The sequence below is a fragment of the Wyeomyia smithii genome, chromosome 3 (genome assembly GCF_029784165.1).
Source record: "Wyeomyia smithii strain HCP4-BCI-WySm-NY-G18 chromosome 3, ASM2978416v1, whole genome shotgun sequence".
In the NCBI taxonomy this organism is placed as follows: Eukaryota; Metazoa; Arthropoda; class Insecta; order Diptera; family Culicidae; genus Wyeomyia; species Wyeomyia smithii.
Window position 1 is genome coordinate 73,066,708 of NC_073696.1, and position 13,456 is coordinate 73,080,163.

The 13,456-nt window shown below is 37.8% G+C and overlaps 1 protein-coding gene across 1 annotated transcript in view; it reads right to left on the reverse strand.

The window, feature by feature from the left end:
- Positions 1–13,456, reverse strand: part of LOC129732808 (protein gustavus) — a 267,291-nt gene that overhangs the window by 239,980 nt on the left and 13,855 nt on the right. The window contains exon 2 of the mRNA XM_055694080.1: positions 633–735. The gene's annotated coding sequence lies outside the window, so the exon portion shown is untranslated. The remainder of the gene's footprint in view (positions 1–632; positions 736–13,456) is intronic.

Sequence of the window (13,456 nt, forward strand, 5' to 3'; positions counted from 1 at the left end):
ATTTTCTCTAAATGGGCCTAAGAGAGATTTAAAAATACTGATAGATGATGAGAAATAGGTTTTCGCGCATCTTTGAGTAACCATCAACAGTCTTGCATCAATTAAAAAAAATGCTTGTTAAAAGGGGCATAAGAATAGATTAAAAATACTGATATGTTATGGAAAATAGGTTTTCGCGCATCTTTGAGTAACCAATAACATTCTTGCATAAATTTAAAAATTTTTTTTTTTGCTTCGATATAATGTAACTCGATATAACGTAACGAAAATAAAAATAAAGTTGCCTTATATCGAGGTATGACTGTAGTGTGATAAGTTCTACGTCAGTTATACGGTCGTATCTTGGATACAACCTCCTCCTCTTTTCTCAAAAAACTAAGTCTTAAGATCAGTTTCGGCTGAATCTATAGTTAGATACACATTATCAAAACTTCTCGACAGTTTTGAAAACCCTAATATTTCGAAACGTTGTAAAAGGTATCACTGACTCCCTTAAATCTAATTCACAACAGCACTATTTCCACTCTTCAATTTTTATGATTGTGCAAATCAGAATAACACAATAATTTGTTATACGAGTATACAAGTGAATGTCGACTCAAACCCAAAATAAACAAATATTCTGTACCTACCTGGCTTAGAAGTAGTACGTGGCATTCATAGATAAGTACGAATTAATCACAGAACCATCCATTGTTTTTGTCACCATTACAAAACTAGGAGCTGCAGCGCCATCTGAAATATTGATACAAAGAAAAAAACACACAATGTAATTACATTTGTCTCGCATGGTTGCTGCCATTTCATCCAATCAATAAAATGATTACTGGCGGAAAATTAAAATAAATCCATAAAAGTACACTCTCAATGAACAAAAACAATATAAAAATCCTGTAAAACGTCAAAAACCAATCCAACGCAACGAGGCATAATTGCATTAAAATATTTATCGAACTGTACTGTGCAGTGGTTGCCACCGCCAGCAGCAGTGGCAGTCACCGTCAATATTTTCAGTTCACCAAACATTATATTGGACCCTGTAGGTATTATTATTGCCTTTCAACTCATCCCCCTACCCGGAATGTATGGTCGGAATCGGACAGGAAAATTATAATAAAGTTTTATTCTCGCTCCTGTTTCAGTTCACTTGCGAAATTCATAGTAGGCACGTCGCATGCTTTCCATTGTTTCAACTAACCACTCAATTTCCGCATTCCTCACGTCACGGGCGGGACACAGTCAGCAGGACCCATTCTCAGGGGCCGTCTGTGGCTATGGTGTCGGATTCTGTTTGTTTGTCAACATACGCAAACATGTGCGCCAACATGGTCCGTTGCATTCCGGTCGCCGAACACAAACACAACACAAACGATTTCCGTTGTAATGTCATAATAATTTGCGTGCAGTTATACACAAATTAAATTCGGAAAATGCATTATTCCCAGCAGCCAGCGACACGAGATTCGGTTTTCAGGTACAATACTGATCTGATGGCGAGCAGAGGTTTCGACTTGTTCGGATTGTTACTAGCGAACAATCGCAAATTAGTTAATTTTGACGCATTTTAGTTACAATCGATTTCGGTATTGGAAATTAATGGTAACTTTTGACATCATACAAAAAATCTTAATTTCATTTCATCGATTCCATGCCATACTACCATAAGAACGATTGATTCAGTCATTTAGTTTTCGAAGCTAGCTCTAATTCAAGCGAAATCCGCATTCCTAACAAACTCCGTTGGAAAAATCTAATCCGTTCTTATGCCTCGATGCTTCACCTTCATACTAATCAGCACAAATCGATCCGAAATGCCAGTTAAGAAAACTTTTTCATGGCAACAAACGTGCCCGTTCACGCCGCTCCATAAACTAAGGAAAACGTGCATATTCCACTAAAATCCCCACAACAGTTTCACCCGTCCAAGTTCACGAAAAAGCGGGTGGAAAACCTTGCTCCGTTCTAGTGAACTGAAAAGATGCCGCTCGTCACCCCTGCTGCAAGTGGGTGGAATTTGTTTATACATTCAGCAAATGAGTTTTCCTGCTGATTTTTCCACTAGTTTATAGGCACGCGTGCACACCTTCGGGGTTAAGTGATGTTGGTAGTTACTAAGAAGGTGAAAAAAATCACCCAAAGTATATCGAGGTCAACGAGCGGAGGTACGGCCAACATTTCCTCCATTTCACTGGAGTCGATGGTTGTGTGTGTGTGTGTGTGTATACACGCTATTATGTGTCGATGTTGTGTGTGTGTGTGTGTATACACGCTATTATTATTAATTTGACCCCCCCGAAAAGTAAGCGTAATTTTTGTTTTACGTAAACAAGGTTCAACCGGCGGGATGCTAATTAAGTTGCGAGTTTCGAGATGTAGTGCGATAGGAGCGGCTGTGTTCTATTCTTAGAGCCACTATTGCAATCGTTTGGTTGATTGAACAAAGTGAGGGTTGGTTTCCAGTTAGAAGAATGAGAATTCCAAGTTGCTGGTACCGTTTGATTACAGCTGGTGTTACAGCAAAATTAGCTGTAACTAAGCTGTCTTTATCAGAGTGTTGCCTGAAGAAGTAAATGTTTAACATTCTTGTTTTGTCTTTCTCCTAGAAAGGTATAGCAATCACTCGCAAAACCGAAAGTAAAAAAGTGCTCCAAAGGGCCGAATGGCATATATCGACGAGCTGAGCATTTTCTGTATGTGTGTGTGTATGTGTGTGTTTGTGTGTATGTGTGTATGTGCAGATTTTTATTCTCACTCACTTTTCGCAGGGATGGCTGGACAGATTTTCATGAAATTAATTGCAAATGAAAGGTCTTGTTGTCCCATAAGACCCTATTCAATTTTATTGTAATCGGATTTTTATTTAGAGGTTATGTATCAAAATGTAAAAAACATGAAACATCATTATCTCAAAAACTACACAACCGATTTGAACAAAATTGGTTTCAAATAAACGAGCTACCTGAAATACCCTTAACTTTTGAATTTTATGAAGATTGAACTTGTGGTTCAAAAGTTATGAAAAGAAACGTGTTCTGAAGACTGTTTAATCTCACTCATGTTTCTCAGAGATGGCTGAACCGATTTTCATAAAATCAGTGTCAAATGGAAGGTCTAGTTGCCCCATAAGACCTTATTGATTTGTTTTGCAATCGGACTATTACTTTGCCTGTTATGTTTAAAAATGTTAAATCCAGCTATGAAAAGCAACTACTTGAACTCACTCACTTTTCTCAGAGATGGCTGACCCGATTTTCACAAAATTAATGTAAAATACAAAGTCTAACTGTCTCGTAACGCCCTATTGAATTTTACTATAACCGGACTGTAACTTCGTCTGTAATGTACCGAAATGTGAAAATCACGAAACTTCATTATCTCAGAAACTACACAACCGATTTGATCAATATTATTATCAGATGAGCGGGCTAGCTAAGGGTTAACTGATGAAATATGATTGAACACGTGGTTTCAAAGTTTCGCTGCCCTATACATTCCCATTTCATTTGATTATAATCGAACTTAAGCAACCGTTATGTAATAAATTGTCACTAGTGTCATACGAACGAGTCATCTCTTACAAATAACAAACTTCGTAACAATTTTATATGTGGCTCAAAAGTTATGGAAACAAAAGAAATTCAAAGACTATTTAAAACTACACCTGTATTGATCGATATATGTGGCCTCAACATAATTTAAATCTAAATCGTACTATTTGAACGTTCCAAATGCATTGATTTCTTGCGATGTGTTTAAAGTCTGAAAATGCACGATGAATTGGCTATAGGATATGATCAAAGTCAAATAACAAATCGTTTGAAATGATTGGTTTTATCGAAATGACAACATCCTCGACTTTTGGCTTCTGTACATCGCCTTATTTCCTAATATATTCATATTGGGTGGTATTCGGTCATTTTCAGCAGATTTTCTGGCATCAATCTGACACCGGAAATCCCCATATTGGGAGATTTTTTTCACAAACCTTGGATTTCAAAATGGTATTTCAGATAATTTCTGGCCTCTGAGCGTCATTCTGGTTGGGTGTTATTCAATCATTTTCGGCGGAACCGGCAAACTTAGAATCTAAAATGGGGTATGTTGTCGATTTTCCAGAAACCAGAAGTTGCCATCCTACAATTCATAATGGTGTCTGAGGTCAATTTTTAGCTTCTTGCAACATTCTGGCTCCGGAGATGCTCATATTGGGTGGTATTTTGTCACTTTCTGTCATCTGGGCGCTATCCTGGCTCCAAAAACATTCACATTGAATGTTATTTGGTCTTTTCCGGCTGTTAGCCAGACACCGAAAGTCATCATCTTGAAACTCAAGATTGTGTCTGCGATCAATTTTTATTCGGTCGTTTGCCACTGTTTTTCCGAAACCGAAAGTCGCCATTTGGGATTTCATAATGGCATTTGGAGACAATTTCTGGCCCTTGAGCGTTATCCTGGTTAAAGAAACACTCATGTTGGGTGGTATTTGGTCATTCTCAGCTGTTTTTCAGAAACCGGAAATCGCCATCTTAGAATTCAAAATGGTATCTGTGGTCGATTTTAGCTCCTTTGTATCATTTTAGATCCGGATATTATTATATTGGATGGAAAACGGCCGTTTCCCAGAAACCGGAAGTTGTCATCTTACAATCCAAAATGTTGCCTGAGGTCGATTATGGAACGTATTTGTTACCACTAAAAACATTCACCTGCCAAATTTGGTTCCATTTAGTTGGTTAGCTCTCGAGATGTGCAGAAATTTGTGTTTCATTTGTATGGAACCCCTCCTTTCCAGAAAACGGAAGGGCGTTCAACTATTATGGACATATTTGTTACCTCTCAGAACATTCACATGCCAAATTCGGTTTAATTTGCTTGGTTTGTTCTATAGTTGTACAGAAATTTATGTTTTATTTGTATGGGACCCCTCCCTTCCAGCAAAGGGAGTGGTTTCAAACTATTATAGGAACCTTTACCGGCACCGAAAACCCCTCCATACAAATTTTCACGTCGATCGGTTCGGTAGTTTTCGAGCCTATATGGATCAGACAGACAGACCGGACTGCATTTTATATGTATAGATTACAACATCTATATTTTAGAACCTAAAGAGTGAATATACATTTATTGGATAGAAGCGTTCATATAAATCTATTTTTACAAATAAAAGTTTGAATGAGAAAGGCTGGGTCTGACCGCTAGGTGGATTAATTTAGGTTTTTTTTATTTAAAAACACTACATTTATTGGTTCGGGTTGTATAACAGCTAAGTAATTTGAATAATATTGAATTTTTAGCGTATAATAAAGAATAATAAAGAAAGGAAGGTGTGAAAAGACATATGACTAGTATGATCTTTATGTTACAGATCATCAGATCAAACAAACAAATTTAAAAAAACGCATAATCAAACTATGAAATTGAATCCAGTCCGCTCTAGCATTAGTAACAGAACAAATATGCATCTAAGGAATCAGAAATGTAACCATTTCTTTTCATTTGATGTAGCTCATACTTATACCACTTATACCAGTTTTGGGGGTGGTGGCCAGTTGAATCTATACAGGCACGGAACGGGTTTGTATTGCACAATCTCACCCCCACTAGCATAATCTCACCCCTCACGGTACCATATCAAATGGGCATTCAAATTAGTTTTTTTTCTGTATTTTTCTCAAAATTTTGACAAAAGAGACCACCCTAATGAAATATCGCATATAATATGCTAGCAGTGTCGTACCATAATATAAGATATGTTACAATACTATTGTGATGAATATTTCATCGTTTGCATTACAATCCTTATTTTGATATTTAATTCACTCCAGACCAGATCTCGACGTTTCTTGCATTTCTTACACATTTGTCAATAAAATTAAATTTCGATATCGAAACTTGTGCATTATTTTCATCGGTCAAAAAGTTGAAACTCTGACTGCTTTGAGCCACGTGTTCCCGATGTCCGATCAAGCTGAAATTTTTCATTGGGACTTTTTTCGAAAGACGAAACTTTTGAGCCCTAACGCTAAACAATATTCAAGAAATCAATTTTTATTGGCACTCTAATGCATATGAAAAATTTCGCGCCTACTTAAACAGATATTAGAAGCACCCTCTCAGAATTGTAAGAGCGAATTTCTGTATTTCACCAGCTCACCTCGTTTTGCCGTGCTGCCCGAAGCGCACTGTAAAATTTGTGAGCCTCAACCCACCACCGCACGTGCTAAGTTCGTATACAATTACCTGGCATCTCTTTCTTACTTGCGTCTTAAATGGCGATGACGTTTCATTATTCCTCGGCAGTTTTGCCCGCACACAGCGGAATAAATAAATTCGCTATAAGTTCGTTTTTGAGAATTTATCTGCACTAACATTTGAAAAGGGCTGAAGTTTTTTTTTCCACACGCAAAAGTTCAAACCTACATTATCCGATGTGTCCTCTCAAAACGCACATTAAATGCTCTGGCTTTTGCACAACAAACGTGACTAAAGGATAACGCAACAATTGCGTAATGAATACATTGACAGAGATTGAAATCAGAATATGTATAATACACACAAAATCATAGTGTTTCGATAGACTTCGGTTTTGGGCAAACAATCAGTTTCGGGGCGCTCAAAAATCCGCTGGTTACTTTCGTGAGTCGGAGCGTATCAAAAACTCGTGCATCCCTAATCACCATCAGCAACCGAAACAGCCAACAGCGAGCCTCATTGCAAAAGAATTTATTGACGCTTATTCCAGTAAAGTGGAACCGAATGCATATAAATAAAACCACAATCGTCTTTTAATGCGAAATGTTTGGAACAAATCCAATGTCTTTTTAATTGTTATTGATTCGATGATGTTTTTGAATGACTGGATTAATGATAGTGAATCGATCAGTTCATATATGCGTTAACCTAGTCAGTACCAAAATCATCAGTATTGATTACTGCTTGCACTGCTTTAACGATAGCAGCATTCTGGAAAATATTACCAATACCAGTTCAAATCATCATGGCAATACTAGCACCGGATAATACTTAAAAAATTATCTGATTTGGAGCCGTCCAATACATTGAACATTCGCTAGAGCACCAAATGCGTTATGAACAACACACTTTCGTTGTACTGATTCCGAAACAGTACAGAAACTGCTCTAGAAAAACGCATATTTGAATATTGACATGAGATAGCGGAAAGTTGTCAAAGGATTCTAGGGAATTGTCTGAACTTTCATTTGAAAATATTGGAAAAAGTCAATTCGATATTCTTCTTTTTCTTCTAACTAAATGTTTTAGATAAACGATTTGGGATTCAAAGCGTGGTAAGTTGAAAAACTGGAAGGAGCGTCAAACTCAACTCCGGCCCTCACAAGTTCCTGTCTCACACCTTCACGAGTCATACGATCACAATATACTGCCAGCTAAAACATGCACACAACGTGTTGGTGCATCCTGAGAAATGTTGTCATCCCACAATGGTAATGTGAGAAGGTGCGACGCGAGGAAATACTTCGCCAACCCGAGCATCTGTTCACCAAGATGGTGCGGCTCAAAACAGCGTCTGTTCTCCTTGTTAGGGGCGGCTAATCAACGTCTTGGTGCCAGCGTGGGACTTTCAACAGTGCTGTCACGATGGTCTTCCGGCGAGACTGGGGGTTAGTGCAGGCCTAGAGCAAGACATATCAGTACAGGAAGCAAACAATGTTAACACGGACCGGAACAATCGGTATAGACCTAGGCAACGAAAACGGACTAACGATTGGAAACTCGAATCATGAACTGCAAGTATCTTCTTTCCGACTTATTGAGGGTCCGCAAGTGAAGAAGGTATGCTAGAAGGGAGTATTGGTACATACCAACCGAGATGCTAACACCATCTACGAGAGCTGCGGCAACCCGACGTGCATTGACTTCGCCGCCTCCAAAAACATGGCCATACGTAGTATCTACTTCCAGCATAAACTCCCATATCGGTACACCTGGAGATCACCCCAACAGACTGAAACACAAATCGATCATGTTTCGATTGACACTTCTCGAATGTTATCGACGACGTGGCGAAAACGTTGATTCTGACCACTACCTCCTAATGGTCAAAATGCGCCAAAGAACCTCGATTGCACACAACAACCGCTGCCGTCGCTCGCCACAGTATGATCTGGAGCTTCCCGGAGTCGCTACTGAGTCGGCTGAGGAAGAGCTTACCGAAGCCCCTCTGGAGGGCTGCTGGAGTACTGCGAAAGCAGCCATCAACAGCGCAGTGGAGTGAGCTGTTGAATTCGTTGAAGGGAATAAAAGTAACGGCTAAGACAAGGAATGTCAAACGATTCTAGACGAGAATAATGTAGCGCGGGCATTGATGCTGCAACAAAGGACCCGTCACAACGTGAGTCGAACAAACAGAAACGAAGGCAGCAAACCCTTCTTTTCCGGGATAAAAAGCGCCGCCTGGAAGAGCTGGAATATTAGGAAATGGAGCAGCTGTATCGTTCTACAGAAAGATGTAGATTCTACCCGCGCAAGCTTTGTGACGCAAGCTGAAATGTGTCGGGAAAAAGATGTAGGAATTGATGAATGAACGTGAGGTGATCGACAGGTGGAAGCAACACTACAATGAACTCCTGAATGGTGCAGAGGTAGAGGACCAAGAGAGTAGAAGGAACGACTTCATAAGCACAGCGGATGAGGGAGACTTAACGTCCCCCATGATGAGTAAAGTTAAGAACAGGGCCGGCGGTTCATGTGGGTAGTGTGGGTAGTAGTACCCATTCGGAAAATGTCTCTGTGGGTACTTACCCACACGGAATTATCCCCCTCCATTGCTTACTACCGACTCGGGAAAATAATGTGACGCCGGCCCTGGTTAAGAATAATATCAATAAGCTCAAAAAAAAAAAAACAAATCAGTAGGAAAGGATTGCATCGCAGCAGAGCTTATCAAGCTGGACCCGGATAGGTTGCATGAAGGTTTGTGGAAAGTTATCAAGTAAGTCGATTCGTAAATAGGCGATCAACAACGGACCAAATTTCTACACTGCGGTAGATCCTCCGAAAGTGTCGCGAATACCAAGTCATCGATTTGAGGGCCGCTTACGATACTCTTGACCGCGTAGAACTATGAAAAGTTATGGACGAAACTAACAAGACTGATTAGAGCCAGGATGGATGGAGTACAGTGCTATGTGAAGATTTCGGGTGCGGTATCAAGCCCGTTTGAAACACGCAAGGAACTTTGACAAGGCGACGGGTTTTCCTGCCTCCTGTTCAACATTGCGCTTGAAGGTGTTATGAAACATGCTGCCTTTTACATGCGGGGCACGATCTTCAATAAATCTAGCCAGTTCATCGATGAAGACGTGAATTTTGTCGGAAGGACGTTCCAAGCGGTTGATGAACAGTGCACCAAGATGAAACGTGAAGCAGAAAAGGTTGAATTTAAGGTGAATACGTCGGAGACCTAGTATCTGCTAGCAGGGGAACCGAGCGCGATAGGGCTCGCATAGGCAGTAGCGGAGTGATCGACGGAGATGAGTTCGAAATGGTTGACGAACTTCTGTACCACGGATCATTGGTAGCGTCATAGCGAAACTCTTGAAGAAAAGAATTTTTCTAACGAAAACTTTTTCATGTTTGACACGGTTTCACAAAAGTTATAGAAAAGTTGTCAAAAAATATTGAAAAAATAAAACTTCCAATTCTACACTGATTTGTTATTTTTGTTTTTGTTTTTCTAATAAACAAAATTTAGTGCAGGATCTCAAACTATTGCTGATTGCATCTGAAACGCGAATTACAGACAACTTGCAAGCAAAATGCAGATAACGTGCACACCAGATTGATCGTATACCAGTCAACTAGAGCGAACGCGACAGAATGCCTTCGTTAATCGTATCTATACAGTCTATCGCGTTCACTCTCGTATGCTGGAATAGGATAAATCTGATGTACAAGTTGTTTGCATTTTGCTTGCAAGTTGTCTGTCATTCGCGTTTCAGCGGAAATTTGCAATATTTTTTTTTTTATTTTCACGGTTATGGTCTCAGAGACAAAAAAGCGTAACAGCTTCAAACAATTTCTGTTAGAATTTTTTTTTTTCTTCAAAAGTACTCACTTTTGCATATTCAGAAGAGTTCTAGGCAACGAAATTGTCTATCTAAAAAACTTATTTTGACAGAAATCTGAGATGACAGTTTTTTTCAATCAATTTTTGTTTTTAAAATTTTTCTTTCAATGTAGGATCGAAAATTCAATGTTTTCAATGTTTTTAAAATGAAAGTACAGACAATTCCTGAGAAGTCATCTCTTAACATTTTTTGTTTAACTGTTGTAATTACCACACTTCCAGGAGGACAGAAAAACTTTTTTGTCTAGTTGAAGATGACGAAAATCATTTTTTTGTTGAATAAATTTTACACTTCACTTTTATTTCGCGAGTTTGTGGAGATTCTGTCAACAGCTCGCATAAGAATTAATGAATTTTAAATAAATTTGTTTCAGTGTAGAATTTCAAATTCAATTTTTTCAATATTTTTGAATGAAAGCTGAGGCGATTCCCTGAAGTCTCTTCTGAAAAATTTTCTCTATCAATATATCGATTTGAAAAAAACTTCCGGCCCTCTCAAATGTAGTATGGCATACGCAAAATCGAAATTCAATTGAAGTGTTAGAAGGTACTACCAGCTCCTCAGTCGAGTTGACACGAAATCCTTCATATCTGTCTAGTGCATTAGGGAACAGTCATTACGTAACACGGCAAGCTCTTCAAAATTTTAAAAGCAAAAAGGAAATTAATATAAAAAAATATCAATACGCTAAAGTTGCTGTTTTATGCGAGTGATACGTCACCCATAAAAACACTTAAAGAATAACGCGTGAATTCTGAAACGTGCGTAAATAAAAACCGCGTTAATTCGGAATCCACGCAAAAAAGACTTGTCCGAGATCTGCGTGAACAAGTTCATAAAAATAAACTTCAATGTACTAGTATTTTGTGATTTAAAGCCAATTTTTCTTTTTATAATGTAAGAATCATAATTAGTTGATTAGTATTGTGCGCCGCCGTCGAAGATTTTGAGTCGGTGCACCGTCAAGGATATATTTTACGCGTTATAAAAAAAAGTATTACAAATATCATCAAATTCGAGAAGTACAACATCGGAAATGATTACACTGGTAAACTCCGGTTTTGCCCTAGAACTTTAACTGAAAAAAATGGAAGCTTATAGCTTTTTGACAATTCCTGTAAATTTTGGTGCCCTTTGCAAAGAAAACTTTTTTAGAGACTTAAATGAGTTTTTTCGTAAGCAGAAGTAGGAGCGACGAACCCAACGAGCAATTACTATGCGGCCTTTTTTTCCGTCAATAAATTTTTATTGGTTTTATTCATAGTTAATATTATCGAGTTTTATATAGCTTTGCAATTTTGTGAAATGCGTTTCAAAAAGCCGTGTAGATCGATTATGGACAGGTTTATTTTCTAAATACTTTTAAAAGAAGCATCAAAACGATTGAATTACAAGCTAGTTTTTGTTTTTTAAATTATCAAAACAGGTCTGCTTTGTGATTTTTATTTTGCTAGACTACAGTTTTTTCGCGAATGCATTGCTCATATCTGATTTTGTCTTTTTCCTGCCTCATATATACTTAGATCTTCCTTTAAAAGTTTCAGTATTTTGCAAGCCCTGAAAATCGCATCGGCAGATTATCCAGTTGGACTCCATGGAGCTTTCAGCTCCATTTTGAGAGAAAAAGCGGATGAACCACAAAAGGACTCTAATCCTATAAATTAATAAGACGATCAAAATCTTACAAGTTTATTGTCTCTAGTGTTTCCATCAATTCAAGTCTAGTCAGTTTTATAAGTAGTTGAGAAGGATCTGAGTAACTATTTCACCATGTCGAATAAAGTGTGGTTAACGGTTTATAGAATCATTTTTTTAATTGTTTAACTTTAATTATTTAATCTAACCTGGGTACGTATATGAGCCAAGAGATTTAACTTATTTTATATACAGTGCCTCCACAGTCATGGGTCAGCTACAATCAGAGTCACTTTTACGCAAATATGTCTATTCTCACGAAACTGAACAGTTTTCATTAGCAGTGGTATTTTTTGTAACTCACTTATAACCTCATTTATACGAATAAAATAATTTAAAGTTGAAAATGTCACTAAAAACTATAATTCTGCTCGGTGCAAGAAGTGAAGTGACCCATAATTGTGGTAATGTTACATTTTGCGGTGCACAATTGTGGGTCAGTCCATATTTTGGCTATGTTTATTACTTTTACATGATAATGCATCAAGACTGAATAAAATAACTTATTATCAAGCTTTTACAATAATAAAATAACTTGCATTATGTATTTTGACGATTTTATAGACTTAATGATTTTGGATGCCAAAAGTGACCCATAATTGTGTCTTTTGCTATGTAAGTGATATTTTTCTTCCCAATCGATTTACACGCATCAACTGCAGTGAAACTAATTGTTAATCAAAAATGCACATCAGAACACAGAGATAGATAGTGAAACATTCGTAATTGATAATTTTTACGATTTTATATTTATTTTTGAACATTCAGACCACACGTTGACTGACCCATAATTGTAGAGGGACTGTAAATACCAACTAGCATTCTGAAAACCAAGCTGCACGTTGGAAATAGTCCATAACCTTTTTTAACCAATGTGAAATTGATCTCTTATGTTATCGTATTGCGTGTAAACATTGCAAAACCGGCGATATTTGGCGATGGTATTTATAGTCGTAAAAGTCAGGCGCCGCAGTTTTTCAAGACTTACATTTTTAACAAACAAATACCAGTACCTATACAAAGATTTGGCCATGAAGTAAACAAAAGGCAGCCACGTGCCCCATGGGCATACGGATACGTCGAATAATCGTTGCCGGATCAACTTTCATTAAAATATCAATCGTTCTAAAGGGCAACGGTTAGTCGTTTGGTGTTGCGTCTCATGTTTGTTAGGTGTCGCGGTTCGAATTTGCGATTACCATACACATAGGCCTAACTTTGTTTTGATCTTTGTCGGTACCAGAGGTAGCAACAATAGCTCGGCCATTTGCGAACGACACCAGAAGCAGGTGTGAGGATTATTTGAATTATGTGGCTGTGGTTAAAAAGAAAAATTAAATATTATAGTAAAGTTATGCTATAATCTGCTTACTCGGGGGGTTTATTCGATGCTTCTAAACGAAATTCTTTCAAAAAGTTCAAGTTCAAATTCAACAAAAAAGAAGTTCAAAAAATCACAAGTTTTTAGAAGCTAAAGTACATGAGCAATCTGCGTAATCTCATTCAAAAAGTCATAAAAAATTTGGAAGTTTAAAATTGAGTGCAATTTTACTGCTTTCCTTTCAACTAAAAACGCATGTCACAATTTCAGCATAACATCCAAAAAAAACTTTCACCTCGCCCGACAATCGAGCTTCAAACATTGTTGGCGG